This window comes from Magnolia sinica, chromosome 17 (assembly GCF_029962835.1).
Source record: "Magnolia sinica isolate HGM2019 chromosome 17, MsV1, whole genome shotgun sequence".
NCBI classification, from domain to species: Eukaryota; Viridiplantae; Streptophyta; class Magnoliopsida; order Magnoliales; family Magnoliaceae; genus Magnolia; species Magnolia sinica.
This window is the reverse complement of record NC_080589.1, coordinates 20,456,345-20,471,114: the sequence shown is the minus strand read 5'-3', so window position 1 is coordinate 20,471,114 and position 14,770 is coordinate 20,456,345.

The window sequence follows — 14,770 nt, the reverse complement described above, 5'->3', positions numbered from 1 at the left end:
AAGATGGCTACTGGCAGGGTCACCACCGAAACCCGGAGCGGATTAAGAAGCCGATGCGGCCGTTACCGTGGGGCCCACCTTTGGATGTATTTATTCAACATCCTCACCATCCGTCCATTTTTCCATATCATTATAGTGCATGAGCCAAAAATAAATAAAGTAGATCCAATTCGGAGGTGGACCATGCTAAAGGAGATGATTGGGCATTAACGTGTTTGTGACCTTATCAACGGGTCGGATGGAAAATAAACATTAAGGTGAGCTCTATCAAGTTTTTAACGGTGGAGCGTTCAATCACCACTGTTTCCTATAGTATGGCCCACCCAAGATTTAGATCTATCTCATTTTTAAGATCATGCACTAAAATGATTTGGAAAAACGGATGAACGGCGTGGATCTAGAATAAATACATCAAGGTGGGCCCCACAGTAAGGGCCGCACCGTCTTGGGTGCGTTCGGGACGGCACTTAATCCACTCCCACCGAAAGCAGTAAAGCGAGTCAAGGCCGGTGGGCCAGCGGTCGTGTCTAACGGATACAACGATGAACTAATGCGGTTGACCCGCCTTGAAATACGTGAGAGGGAGGGAAATTATACGGTAGAGCTGGTGAACCAAGGTATGGTACAACCATCTTGCTATAGTATACTTGTAAGAATATTACATCAATCAGGACCATTCATCTAGTGGGTCTTATAATAGATTGTCTATTACTAAAAAATGACAACAGTTAGACAGTTCTGGACTTAATTTCTTAACATCCCTGTGCCTAATTAATTAACGGAAGTCTTCAAGGACATAGATCAAGGTCCTAAAACATCTCATCTAAAACAAATTTAAAAATAGTTCTCATCTGCCGTAGGATGAACCATATGGACGGTGTAAAATGACAAGTAACCTGAAATTGTTCAGCCACAGATAGATGGTAATACCTTATTCCCTATTCTACTTGATCTACCACATCATCTTCTAGAAAGAAGTCGATATTTATTACTACAGCGGATTACGTGCGGCCCCGGCCTTACTCTAGACGGTGCGGCCCTTAATGTGGGACGCACATTGATATACGTAGTATATATCCACGCCGTCCATCAGTTTTTATAGATCATTTTATAGTATGGGCCGAAAAGGAAGCAGATAAAAATCTCATGTAGTATATACCATAGGAAACAGTGGTGATTGACCATTAAAAACTTATTGTGGGCGGAATAGTTTTGGATCAAGCTTATATTTGTTTTTTACTTTAATTCAGGTTTTTTCGGTGACGTTATGAACGGGTTGGATGAAAAATAAAAGTTACTCAAACATTATTATAGGCCTCGGGATTTATTTTTTTAATGGTGAAGCATTCAATCACCACTGTTTTCTATAGTATGGCCCACCTGAGATTTGGATCTGCTTCAGTTTTGGAATCATGCACTAAACTGATCTGAAAAAACGGATGGATGGAATGGATATATAATGCATACATCAATTTGGGCCCAATGGTAAGGGCCGCACCGATTTGTGTGCACGACAGGACATAGTGGGTAGGAAAATGCTTACTGTTAAAACCTCACTGGGGCCCACTGTAATGTTTATATCCATCCATACCGTTCATCATGTCATTCCTAATTGGATGACCAGAAAACAAAAAATAAAAAAATACTAATAATAATAACCTGATCCAAAACTTATGTAGCCCTATGATGGACGTTCAATCCTCACTGTTTGCTGTGGTGCAGCCCACTTGAGTTTTGTATCCGCGTTGCTTTTGGTCCCATGTCCTGATCTGGAAAAAGGATGGACAGAGTAGATTTCACATACGTTTTGGTGGGCCCAATCTAGCTTCCCATGGCAGTAACTTCATACAAGCAATCAATCCGCGCCCCTGTGGTATGGCTCACCTGAGTTTTGGACCTGCCTTACTTTTAGACTACTGTCCGATTGTGGTCCGGCGAAACAGATGAATATGAGTGAATTTGGCACATACATCCTGTGGAGCCCACACACCGCGGGTCACAGGAATGTCTCGTAAGGCGATCTGTTCGACACTTTTGTACCATGCCTGCCCATCCCACGTGAAATTCCATGCGCCCAGAAGAATCGTATTCCTACCATACGCCAACCACATCTTTTCAAAGTATAGACTCGTGCATAACTCAAAGATGGGGGACCTTTCCTTCTCTAATCCAGACCATTGAACTATTATTTCAATCGTGGAACATGTCCCAAGATTCATCTCTACACAAAATCTTAATTATTTAAATTATGGCCTAGAGATAGACGGTTAGGAAGTGAAATACAGCATCGGTCAGCATATAGAGAAAATATCCAAATATTGGTTATTCCGATATTCCAATATGGTATATATTTTTATGGACGTACATCCATGGTCACGGAATGAAACAACGTTCCAGATCACCAATCCTCGATGCAGGTATCAAATAATTGTTAGTGCATGTGCATAGATTTTTCTACTCTTCTAGAGCATAGATGATTTCCTAGTTAAATGCTAGTACTATATTTGTATCATGAATTCTGAGCCGCCACGTAAGGCTGATGAAAAATGCTAAATCGGGTATACTTAAAAGTACGTTCATCTTTGGAAACGGATTGGCTACTCCCGCGGACACCTGCCAATGGCTGGTGGTCGGTTCTCTGTGGGGCCCAACACATGATGTACATATTTCATCCATGCCGTCCATCTATTCTTACAGATCATTTTACGGTATGTGACCAAATATGAGGTATATATCAATCTCAGTTGGACCACATTACAAGAAACAGTGTTTAATGAGTGTCGACCATTAAAAATATTTTGGAGGTCATAAAAGTTTTGGATCAAGCTCATTTTTGTTTTTTCCCATCATCTGGGTCTGTATGACCTAATCAATAGATTGGATGTCAAATAAACAATACACTGGGCCTTAAGAGGATTTAAATGATGGATATCCAATCACTATTATTTTCATAGTGATTGGATATACCTCTCATTTTTGGTATCAAGCATTAAATTGATCTGTATAAAGGGATGAGCAGAATGGATGAAACACATACATCATAGTGGGGCCCACAAAGCACCGACTACCAGCCCCGGGGCCAGTGTCAGGGGGAGTAGCCAATCCGTCTCCATTCATCTCACATGCCTAGAGGGATCGGGCCAGCTTATCAGGCAAGTAAAATAATCGTGGGCCACGTGTGACCGTCCATTTGCTCCAGAAGGTGTGGTCCACCCTATAAGTTACGTAGTCCTTGGTTTGTGGGGTGCGGCTTCAGTGGATCCCAGCCACTGAAGTGGATGGGATTCCTGACCGTGGGGCCCACCTGATGTACGTGACTTATATCCAGGCCGTTTATTCGTATTGTAAGCTCAATTGAGCATCTGATCTATCAAACAAGGGCTTGTTTGGATCATGTCAAATCATAATAATAACTTTTCCTATCATATTGGATGTAAAATTGGGTGAAGTCCGTATGCATAGCTCGCCTTTCATCTTCTCAACAGGCAAGTATTTGTAGTTAGATATATTTGACTGTAATTTCGTCCGTATGTACTGTATCCATGGCATCCATCTATTTTGCAATATTTTTCTGGACATGTCCTAAAAATAAGAAAGATACAACACTTAAGTCAACCTCAAGAAGCTTTCAATAACATGTCTTATCCCCACCGCTAGTTGTAGTGTGATCCATTTTGGACTTACATCTTACTTATTTTTTATCTCATGGTATAAAATGATCACACAAGATGAGTGGACCATGTGGATATAACACATACATCATGGTGGGGCTCACAAAACTATACCACGTTAATCAGCCCCGTTTCAAAGGATTCTAGTGATTTGACAATTGGCAATGAAGAAAGAAGTAAAGGAAGTAGGTTTTATTGCAAGTTACTCAAGTTTCAGTGATCCAAATACGACCTAAAGCAGATCCAAACATCAGGTGTAGAGCTGCACACGAGCCAAGCTAGCTCGAGAAGCCCACTCGACTTGGCTTGAATTGGCTCAGTTTAAATTGGCTTGAACGACAAGTCGAGAAAAGTGAAGCTTCATATGACCAAGGTTATTTTAAAATCAAGCTGTAGTTAAGTAGAGTGGAGCTTGACTCAACTCGACTCGGCTCAAACTCGCACTTGAACTTGACTTGACTCAACTTCAATGTATATATATAAATTAATCTAAATTTATTCTTTGATTATTATTTTTTTAATGTAATTATTAGAAAATAGAAAAATCTTAAATCCTAGAATTGCGATTTTAGATTTTGAATCTTTGATTTGGGGGTCGGATTGGACTAGGTTGGGAGCAGGCTCACCTCTTCTCAATCCATGCGTCAAACGTCCCTTTAAGGGTTAGTAAGTGACATCATAAGTTAATTATATATAAAAATTTTAGAAGTTTTTAAAAATAAAAAATAATAATAATTCGATACACTAAAGAACCATAATAAAAACAATGATAATCTACTGTTAAAAACTTCTCATGAGCCAAAAAGTAATTCATCGAGCCGAAATTTGTGTGATTTCCTTACCTAGGCCTTTGTGACCTTATCAACATGCTGGGATGGTGAATGAGCTTTCCGGTGGCCCCAAGAGGTTTTTAATGATGTGAATTCAATCATGAAGGAAAAATGGATGGCCAGTGTAGATGTAAGGAGCATACATCGCAGTGGGCTCCACAGTTAGGGATCTATCGGCCGACCCCAGTGGACTAACAGGCGTGGCTTGGGTACTACCTCCACGGTATATGATGGTCCACTTGATGCTTTGATATGATTCAATTTTCGGCTTATGCTCTAAAATAATACGAAAAAACAAATGGATGAAGTGGATATATAATACATACATGTGGGCCATGGTAAGGGCTGCACCATCTTGGATGCTCGACATGACATAATGGGTAGGAAAATGCTCACCGTTGAAACCTCACTGGGGTCCACTGTAATGTATATATGCATCCATGCCATTTATAATGTCATTTTGACTTGGATGAACAGAAAACACAAAAAATTAGCCCGATTTAAAACTATCCAAGAAAGCACAAAAAATTAGCCTGATTCAAAACTTATGTAGCCCCTATGGTGAACGTTCAATCCTCACTTTTTTCTGTCGTGCAGCTCAGTTGAGTTTTGTGTCTGACTTATTTTTAGTTCCATGTCTGAAAAAAAATGGATGGACGGAGTGGATTTCTTATCAACATTGCGGTAGGCCCCAACTAGCTTCCCAAGGCAGGAATTTCGTATCAGCAGTCAATCCGCGTCCATGTGGTACTCTGCCTTACTTTTAGACTCCCGTCCGATTGTGGTCAGGCAAAACAGATAGATCGGAGTGATTTTGTCACATACATCCTGTGGGCCCCACGCAAAGCAGGGCACAGTAATATCTCGGTACTTGGGGCTACGCAATCTGTTTGCTACTTTCGTAACAACGCCTGTCCATCCCACGTGAAATTCTATGCGCCCGGAAGAATCGTACCATACGCCATCCACATCCTTTCAAAGTATAGACTCGTGAAGATGTGGGGCCTTTCGTTCTCTAATCCAGACCATTGAACTATTATGTCCATGGTGGACCATGTCCCAAGATTTATCTCTACACAAAATCTTAACCATTTAAATCATGGCCTGAAGATAGACGGTTAGGAAGTGAAATACAGCATTGGTCAGCACATAGAGAAAATATCCAAATATTGGTTAGTCTGATCTTCCAATATGGGACATATTTTTATGAATGTATATACATGGTCACGGAATAAAACAACTGTCCAGATCACCAATCCTCGATGTAAGTATCAAATAACTCTTCGTGCATGTGCATAGATCTTCCTAATCATCCAGAGCATGGATGATTTCCTAGTTAAATACATGTACTATCTTTGTATCATGAATTCTGAGCCGCCCACATGGGGCTGATTGAAAATGTTGAATCGGGCGTACTTTAAAAGTACATTCACCTACCATTTCCAGAGGGATTGGGCCAGCTCATCACTCAAGTAAAATAATCGTGGGGCACGTGTGACCGTCCATTTATTCTAGAAGGTGTGGCCCACCCTATTAGTTACATAGTCCTTGGTTTGTGGGGTGCGGCTTCGGTGGATCTCCTGACCGTGGGGCCCACCTGGATGTACGTGACTTATATCCAGGCCATTTATTCGTATTGAAAGCTCAATTTAGTATCTGATCCCAAAAAAAAAAAAACAAGGGCCTGTTTGGATCATGTCAAATCATAATAATAACTTTTGCTATCATATTGGAACGTAATAAAATTGGGTGAGGTCCGTATGCATAGCTCGCCTTTCATCTTCCCAGCAGACGTGAAGTATTTTCAATAGTTGAATATATTTGGTTGTAATTTCGTCCGTATGTACTGTATCCACAGCATCCATCCATTTTGCAATATTTTATTGGACACGTCCTCGAAAATAAGAAAGATCCAACACTTATGTCGACCTCGAGAAGCTTTCAATAACATATGTCCAATCCCTACAGCCAGCTGTAGTGTGGTCCATTTTGGATTTATATCTAATTTATTTTGTCTCATTGTATAAAATTATCACACAAGATGGGTGAACCATGTGTATATAACACATATATCATGGTGGGGCCCACAAAACTAAGCCACGTTAACCAGCAAGTTTCAAAGGACCATAGTCATTTGACAATTAGCAATATCCAATAGAAAGAAAGTAGCAAGGAGGTGAGTTTTATTACATATCACTGCAGTTTCGGTGATCCAAATAAGACCTAAAGCATATCAAAACCTTGGTGTAGAGCTGCACACGAGCCAAGCTAGGTCGAGAAGCCCACTCAACTTGGCTTGAATTGGCTCCGTTTAAATTGGCTTGAACGGCGAGTCGAGACAAGAGAAGCTTCACATAACCTAGCTTAGTTTAAAAATTAGTAAAAGTACAACAGAGTGGAGCTTGAATCGATTAGACTCAAACTCGCACTCGAACTCGACTTGACACAACTTATATATATATATATATATATATATATATATATATATATATATATATATATATATATATATATATATATATATATATATATATATATGGGTGTACATCGAGTCAAATTGAGTTGAGCCTCAGCTCGAACTTGGCTTGGCTCGGTCCTCAAGCCTAACTGGCTAGCTCGGCTCAGTTCGGTCAGCAGCTCGGGCCAACTCGGGCTGAGTTCGAGCCAAGATCGAGTCAAGTTGTCATTGAGGCATTTCCACAAACACCTGAATTGCAACTTCAAAATACCACTATTTTACAAACAAAGGCAATGTTATTACTTGTATTTTATCAAACACCTTTCAAGTAACATAAAAACCAAAAAAAAAAACAACGAGAAAAAAGGTATTTGTGTAAGGTTTATATAAAATGTTTTCAATTTTACATCATATATGTAAACATTCTCTCATAGGGGAAAGTGAGCATCATTGCCAAAGCTGGAGTGAAATTGGAGATACCTGATGGAGTTGCACTCGAGAACACGGATATCAAGAGCGTTGAGGACATTTGAGGGAGGCTTCATGTGTGATATTCTTCTGTCCTTGTATGTTGGGTGTAACCATCTTATGCATGAATTGCCAGAGAGCTACTTTGAGCTTTATAAGTGATTAGTTGTATGCGGCCAAACCTTCCTTGCCAGTTGCCACCAACCAAACCTTCCTTGCCACCAGCCACATTTGGTTGAGTCATTTTATCAAACAGTTGGTGAGCAAAATCAATGGCAAAGTAACCGAGTCACCAAAATGGTTCGATCCGAGTTCGATTTGAGCTGGATTCAATCCAAGTCAATTCGAGCTGGGGCCCACTCGAACTCATTTTCGAGCTCAAAAAATCAGCTCGACTCGGCTCGAACTCAGCTTCGAACCGAGTCGAATCGAGCTTTTTCGAGCCGAGTAGGGCGAGCTAACCGAGCTAGCTTGGTTCGTGTCTATATATATATATATATATATATATATATATATATATATATATATATATATATTCTTTAATTTTTTTTAATGTAATTGTTAGAAAATAGAAAAATCTTAAATCCCAAAATTGAGATTTGAGATTTTGAATCTTTGATTTGGGGGTCGGGTTGGGCTAGGTTGGGAGCAATCTCACCTCTTCTCGATCCACTAACCGCAAACTCGCCTCAAAAGGTTTGGCAAACAAGCCAAACTCCAATGGTAACTTTAGGGCGAGCTTGAGCTCGAGGACATCACGGACGAGTCAAGCCAAACTTGGCCCACCTTGACTCGGCTCAGTTCGATGTACAACCCTACTCAAGTGGACCTGTAATGCCCTGAAAATCAGTGCCCGAGTACCGAGACTTTGTTCCCAAGTTCCCGGATGTTAACCTAACAAAAAAATGCACGTGTGTCCTCATTCAAATTTACATTCATTTCATACACAAATAATCAAAGTAATGCATTTCAACTTGATGGAATGAAAGTGATGTAAAGATAACCGAATCTGAAAATAAAAGGCTACCACCTAAAAGTTACAGTTCCAAAAGTAGTGACCATCAATATGAGGATTATACGAATCACAACAATTGCAAAAAGAACGAAAGAAAAACTACTCATCGGGAATAAGCTAGAGATCTAATGGATGTCTCGAGCGCACTACCGACTGGTCTTATTCTTAAGTTATTTATATATGTCAAATAAGAGGCGTCGAACACCAACATTGTAAAGAAATATCCTCAACATTATTACTTTGGGCAGTTTAGTGAATAGCAGGTTCACAACGAATACATATTCATACATATAGTACACTTAAGTATGTTACCTTTAACGTACAAATACTAAGTAAATTATACATATTATCAATATAACCGAGCGCAAGTAATGATGGCATAATAAATAAATAATTTCTTGACCTAGTTGGTAAGTATATTAATGCTATGATGAAATTATGCATGCCCCTTATAATCCAGCACTCCCTCATAAGTGACTTCAATGTCTATTTCGAAAATGTCAACACTCCCTCACAAGCGACTCCAACGCTAAATCGCAACATATCCTAAGATATGCATAATTAACTAAGTGATTATTAGTCTCAGTTCATACAATAGATTGGCAAAGCTAGGATACCACCATTATATCATGAGTCATTATTAAGATCATGTGGATTGTTGTAACATACGCTGGCTCCTTACCAGTGTCCCTTGATCCAAATTAAGAGATCAACATGGTATGGGTCGTCACCCAACACCAAGTATCAACAATCAATTCAGAGGTACAGACTTGTCACTAAAAACTAAATCAATACGGAAGGAATGGCTCATCACCCAATCTCATTAACGTCTGTTCGTTCAAACAGTACTTTGTCACGAAATTATTGGCCGGGTAATTTGACAGGAGCCTTTCGAACAACATTTTGCCACCTCTATCAGTGCTCACTAGTCACTATGGGGAGGCTCGTCACCCCAAAATAGGCCGACAGCTCGAAATGGTGTCTCATACCACCATGCTCAACTCATAAGTCTTTATGGGATCGTAATGTACTAATGGTTATGAGTAGACTACATCAATGGTAATGGTGGCATCCCATATTAAGTATTGAATGTTATACAATCACCAAGCATAAGAATGATCAAGCTTGCATTAGACTGATGCGATCGACTATGGAGGACCTCGAGCAAACTAGCATTGGGTGTAAAGCATCCCGTGTATCTCCAACTACTGTTGATCGTCCGTGTTCACTTCAGTCAGTCGTATAAGCCCGGTATAGCCTCCCTAAAGTGGGTTATCCGCATATTTAAATAATTTACTGAGCTCAATCCATCATAACAACATAATTCAATCATATTAACATTTCGTAGCATTCAACATCAAAGAATTTTACTATTAAGAGTTTTATGTCATTCAAGCATTTCATCGAGCATGTATCAACCAAATAACAAACAAACTCATTAGTTATTTTAAAATGTTACGTAGAAGCTTCAAAGTATATGTAACATCCCGGATTTTTTCCAACTTGGCAATGGACGTCCTTGGATGTAGAACTGCCCTAGGACCTTATTCTGTTGTAATTAGGGCGTAATTTAGTTAAGTATTAATAGCTTGGATCACTTTCTATACAAACTACAAAGGCCCAAGTACCACCTTAGGCAGAAATCAAATAGGACCAAATCCTTTAGAAACTAAACGAGAATTAATTTAGCGCTAAACTAGATTCTCTGTGCAATTAGTACTAATCACTTTAAATATGATCTGCAAGACTCAAACCGTCCAGTATCATTGACGCTACATTACCCTGAAATCTAGAATTCATCCCTAAACCCGGTTGCTCTCAGGAGCGCACCGAAACTCCGTATCGGACCTGGACCGCACGTCGAAAGTCCGATAACCGCAAAACTATACAGTTATGACCGCATTACTGGACTTGAAAACTCTCTCGAAAATCAAGTCTTAATTGTGTCTAGAAATGCACAACTTGAGCCTGGAGCGAAGTGTGTGAGAAACATGAAAATATTTAGAAATAAAATCCGAATTTAAGTAATCTGAGTCGTGTCGCTTGCGCGCCAAATATAAGGATTCAGACCGTCAGAATCTGACCCAAATATACCCTCGGATCAGGAAAAATGTCCCACACATGTCGGTGTACTTGTGGCGCTGATCGAGTGCCCGTGACCGTTGAACTAAAACTGGTCCGCCACGGCTGATCTGTAAATCTGATCAGAATGAAAACTCAGCCTGACCTAGATCCATGATCAGGGAGCTTAAGTCCGACCGCACGTGAAAAAGGGGCCACCAGAAGTGCTCCATTGGACCGGAACAGTCCGTATTTGGATATAACCTAAGTATAACTTGGCCCTGGGGCCATTTCCATCAGTCCTGGGCCTATATAAGGACCTTAAACCCTCTCTCTCTCACCTCATACGAATTTGAGAAACCCTAGGAGAGAGAGGAGAGAGGAGAGAAGAGAAAAGGGAAAAGAGAGAAAGTGAGAGTGAGAGTTGGAGATTCTTCCTAGGATTCGATCCCACTACTCCACGCACTCAACCGCCATTTCTGTATCGTTATACAGGCGATTCTGACTCTGTACTTGTGTAAGAAATCCTAACCCTAATCTGTTTTAGGAATTCAGGTAGAGTAAATGGTGAAATAACTGACCTGTTTTATGCTATAGGTTGTTGTTGTGCCGTAAACAAAGACTTAGTGTTTAAACTGAGTTCGTTACACGTTTACCGGCGAAAGGTACGGACTATAAACGTTTAGGTTATGGTTTTCAAGGCCTTCAATGTCAGTAATGGTTTATGACTGACTTGATTACTGTCACATGTGATTAGATGCGATGTTTCCCGTGTATTACACATATATGTAAACTATGTTGATTTTAATGCCTTCCATGTGTTTGTTGAAATGCTTAAATGAATATGAAATTATTATTTCTACTTGCCATGATTATTGTTTGAGAATACATGCTTGTTGTATGGGTGGCAACTCCTTAGTGGAAGGATTTGCTATAATATAGGTTATAACTAATTTATTTGATATATGATGGAATGTGTAGACTAAGTATTTGATGAAATGTTTGAATGAGAAATGGTCCAATGAATTGTATTTATTTAGGGCGTTGAGATAGGATTTCCCAACTACCTTACCTAGGTATATAATTTCCTCCATGTAGTCTTAATTTCAACTATGTGGTTTATGTCTAAAATGCACATGTATAAGAACATGTTCTATGTGATTGATAAAATGTTTGAATGAGGTATTGTTCGTTGAACTGTATTTAATAAGAGTGTTGAAATAGAATTCTCAACTACCTTATCTATATGTATAGTTTCCTTCATGTAACATAAATTTCGATTATGCAAATTTAAGGATGAAATGCAATATATGGAAATACGTGCAATGTGTTTGATGAAATGCTCGAATGAGATTCATATTGGAAATGTTCGTTAATGCTTATATGATTATCACATGTCTCCATATGTTTTATCTGAATATGATTGGGACTACTATGTAGTCCAGGCAATCGGTAACAATTTCTATTTGAGTGGCCGCATTAGTCTCACCACAATTGATGCGTTCGGTGAATTCGAGTCGTACGATGATCGTCGACAACGGTACCTTGTCGATTAATTCAGCGTACGCTCGTACCAGCCGAGCTCGTCAAGTAACCCGATTGACCAGATGTATGTTCACCATGTATGGACGCTACTGCTTGAATCTAAGGTACCAAACTCACCAGTGGAAAATCCTTTTAACCTTGGTACCTCGATCCGCTAAGACTCATGAGCCGGGCATAGTGGTATGGGATATTGTGGTCGAGCTGTCAGCCTACGCTGGGGTGACGAGCCTCCCCGTAGTGACTAATGAGCAACCCAAACTCGTGAGCCGAATACGATTGTATGGGACACTATATTCGAGCTGTCGGCCTACTCTTGCGCAGCCTAGCTGTGGTCCCCAGTCGGGTTGGTGACGAGCCTTCGAAAATGGACTGCCAGTTGGTAGGGTGTGGGTGGTAGTAACATCGAGTGTACTTTGAGACTGCGTTGAGGCGACGAGTCTTTCCGTAGCAACCAGAGTACAAACTAGGCCTGCACTGATAAGGTAATGAGCCCTTTGCAGTGACCTAGAACTGCAACATCGTATGAGAATTGCTAGGACTGACGACCCTAGAATGGATCATTGTTTCGGAATTGATATAAGGGAGGTACCTTAGCTTCTCAATCCTGCTGTATGAAAAGGACTAATAAGAACTTGGAAATCACGATCATGCACCACACTGCATGTGCCGTTTGGCGTTGGGCAGAGCACTGAGGAAGTGACTGACATGCGCGACCATTAAATGAAGATCACAAAGGGAGTGCAGGCGAAGGCATGCATCATTTTTTCATATCATTCTTGCATTGATCATAGTACTTAGGGATGTTTGCTTGTATTGCGTCATCATTACTGCTTGACTGAATTGATAACATGTTAACCTTTGTTTTATTGTTCCACTGAGTTGATCACTCACTCCTACGTTACGGGATGGTGTTGTACACACCAACCAGACTCTGTTGTAGGTTCAGATGATGGCGTAGCCTGCGAGGCGGAGCCAGACTTTTATAATGATGAGGAGGGTTTCTCTTATATGCAGTTATCAGGCGTGTCTATGTAAACTGTGTTCTGATCGACGGGGCTTACAGGGATGCTGACTAGATATCATTACACTCGTTATGATTATATTTTGGAGCACACATGTATATTCATTTTGTACATTTTAGAGGTATATATGTACATGTTTAACCTAGTAACCTGATCATACTTCGAAAACTTACTACATTCATATATCGTATACATCTAATACAGTCTTCCGCTTGGAAAATTCACTTGTCTCTAGAGTATGATATGTTGTTTTGGTATAATCTTATTTATGTTTAATGCATAAATATAGACAACATTTAATCATCATTATCTATGTTGCATAAGTGATGCATTGGAACTCGGGAGTCGAGTTTGTGTTCGACCCCCGATTTTCAGGGTGTTACAATATATCTTCACTTTATAATCAAAATCCTCGAATTGGATGTAGCCCTATGTAACGCCCCAACTTTTCAAGACCCGAATACATGACCCGTGTCCCGAAAACCCAAGTGTTAACTTTAAAGGACGGTCAGGTATAATATTTTTCTTTTATCAGAGTAAGCAGATGAGCATAGAGTGGACAAGTAGCATAAAGGGAAATTTCAAATTTCATTTAGAATATACAAGTGTTGCCCATAATGACTTATACAAACCAATGTCTCCAAAATTAACAAATACAAGAATTACATGATCTAATACATGAGAAATAATAGAAAGCATATAAATATAAGCCGCAAGATCACACAGCTCCTCCAAGTATACAGTCATGCATTCCTGGTGATCGTACCCTGCTCCTTATCAAGTCTGAACATGCATATCACTTAAGCCACCTGTACTACCTGTACGGTTTTATATTTGATGGATGAGTGACCAACTCAGTGTGAATTCTCCTCAAGATTACACACCACCGCATTAGGTAAGAAATAGTATAAAACATACAGACAACCAAAAGAGAGTAAATGCAGTCTTGTTAGATGCATGGATGCATGAATGTAATGATCGACCCGGGTAAAACATCCAGATGGTTTGTGCCCCGGGTAAAACATCCAGACGGGCAATGTCCCGGAAAAAACATCCAGACGGACATCGGGTCGTCACCCAGGGATAAGACTAGTCATCAGCACAACATTCAGCGTAATCGCAAGGTATGATAATCCGAGTTAATATCATCATCGAATGACTGGTCAGAAGCGCAACATTCAGCGTAATCGCAGGGCAGAGTGATCCAAGTCATCGAAATATGTCATGTATGCATGACTTGTCAGCCCATTATAGTCCATTTGCAATCAGCCAATTTAAGTAAGCTCACGGTCACTATGGGGAGCACATGGCCCAGCGTAGGCCAACGGGTCTAGCATAGTATCACATGACTACCATCCCCGGCCCATGAGGCTACCACCTTAGGATGTTTAATGGAACCCCATTGACTAATGGCCAATCATATTACAATATATAGGGCTTACTATCACATGGTTGCACAGTATAAAACATTGGACTCATATAGGGAAAATACTAGAACAAAGCCACATAGGGCGACATCAAAGTAGGCCACATAGGGCAAGTATCAGAACCGTGCGATAAAAGACCATCCTTGAAAGCCATTGGATACAACAACCCTGGATGGTAGGCCCACATCAATGATCCATCTAGACCATCACTCAATAACCACCAAGTTGAAGGTCCATTACGATCACGACTAGTCAAGTTACATCCCAAGTATG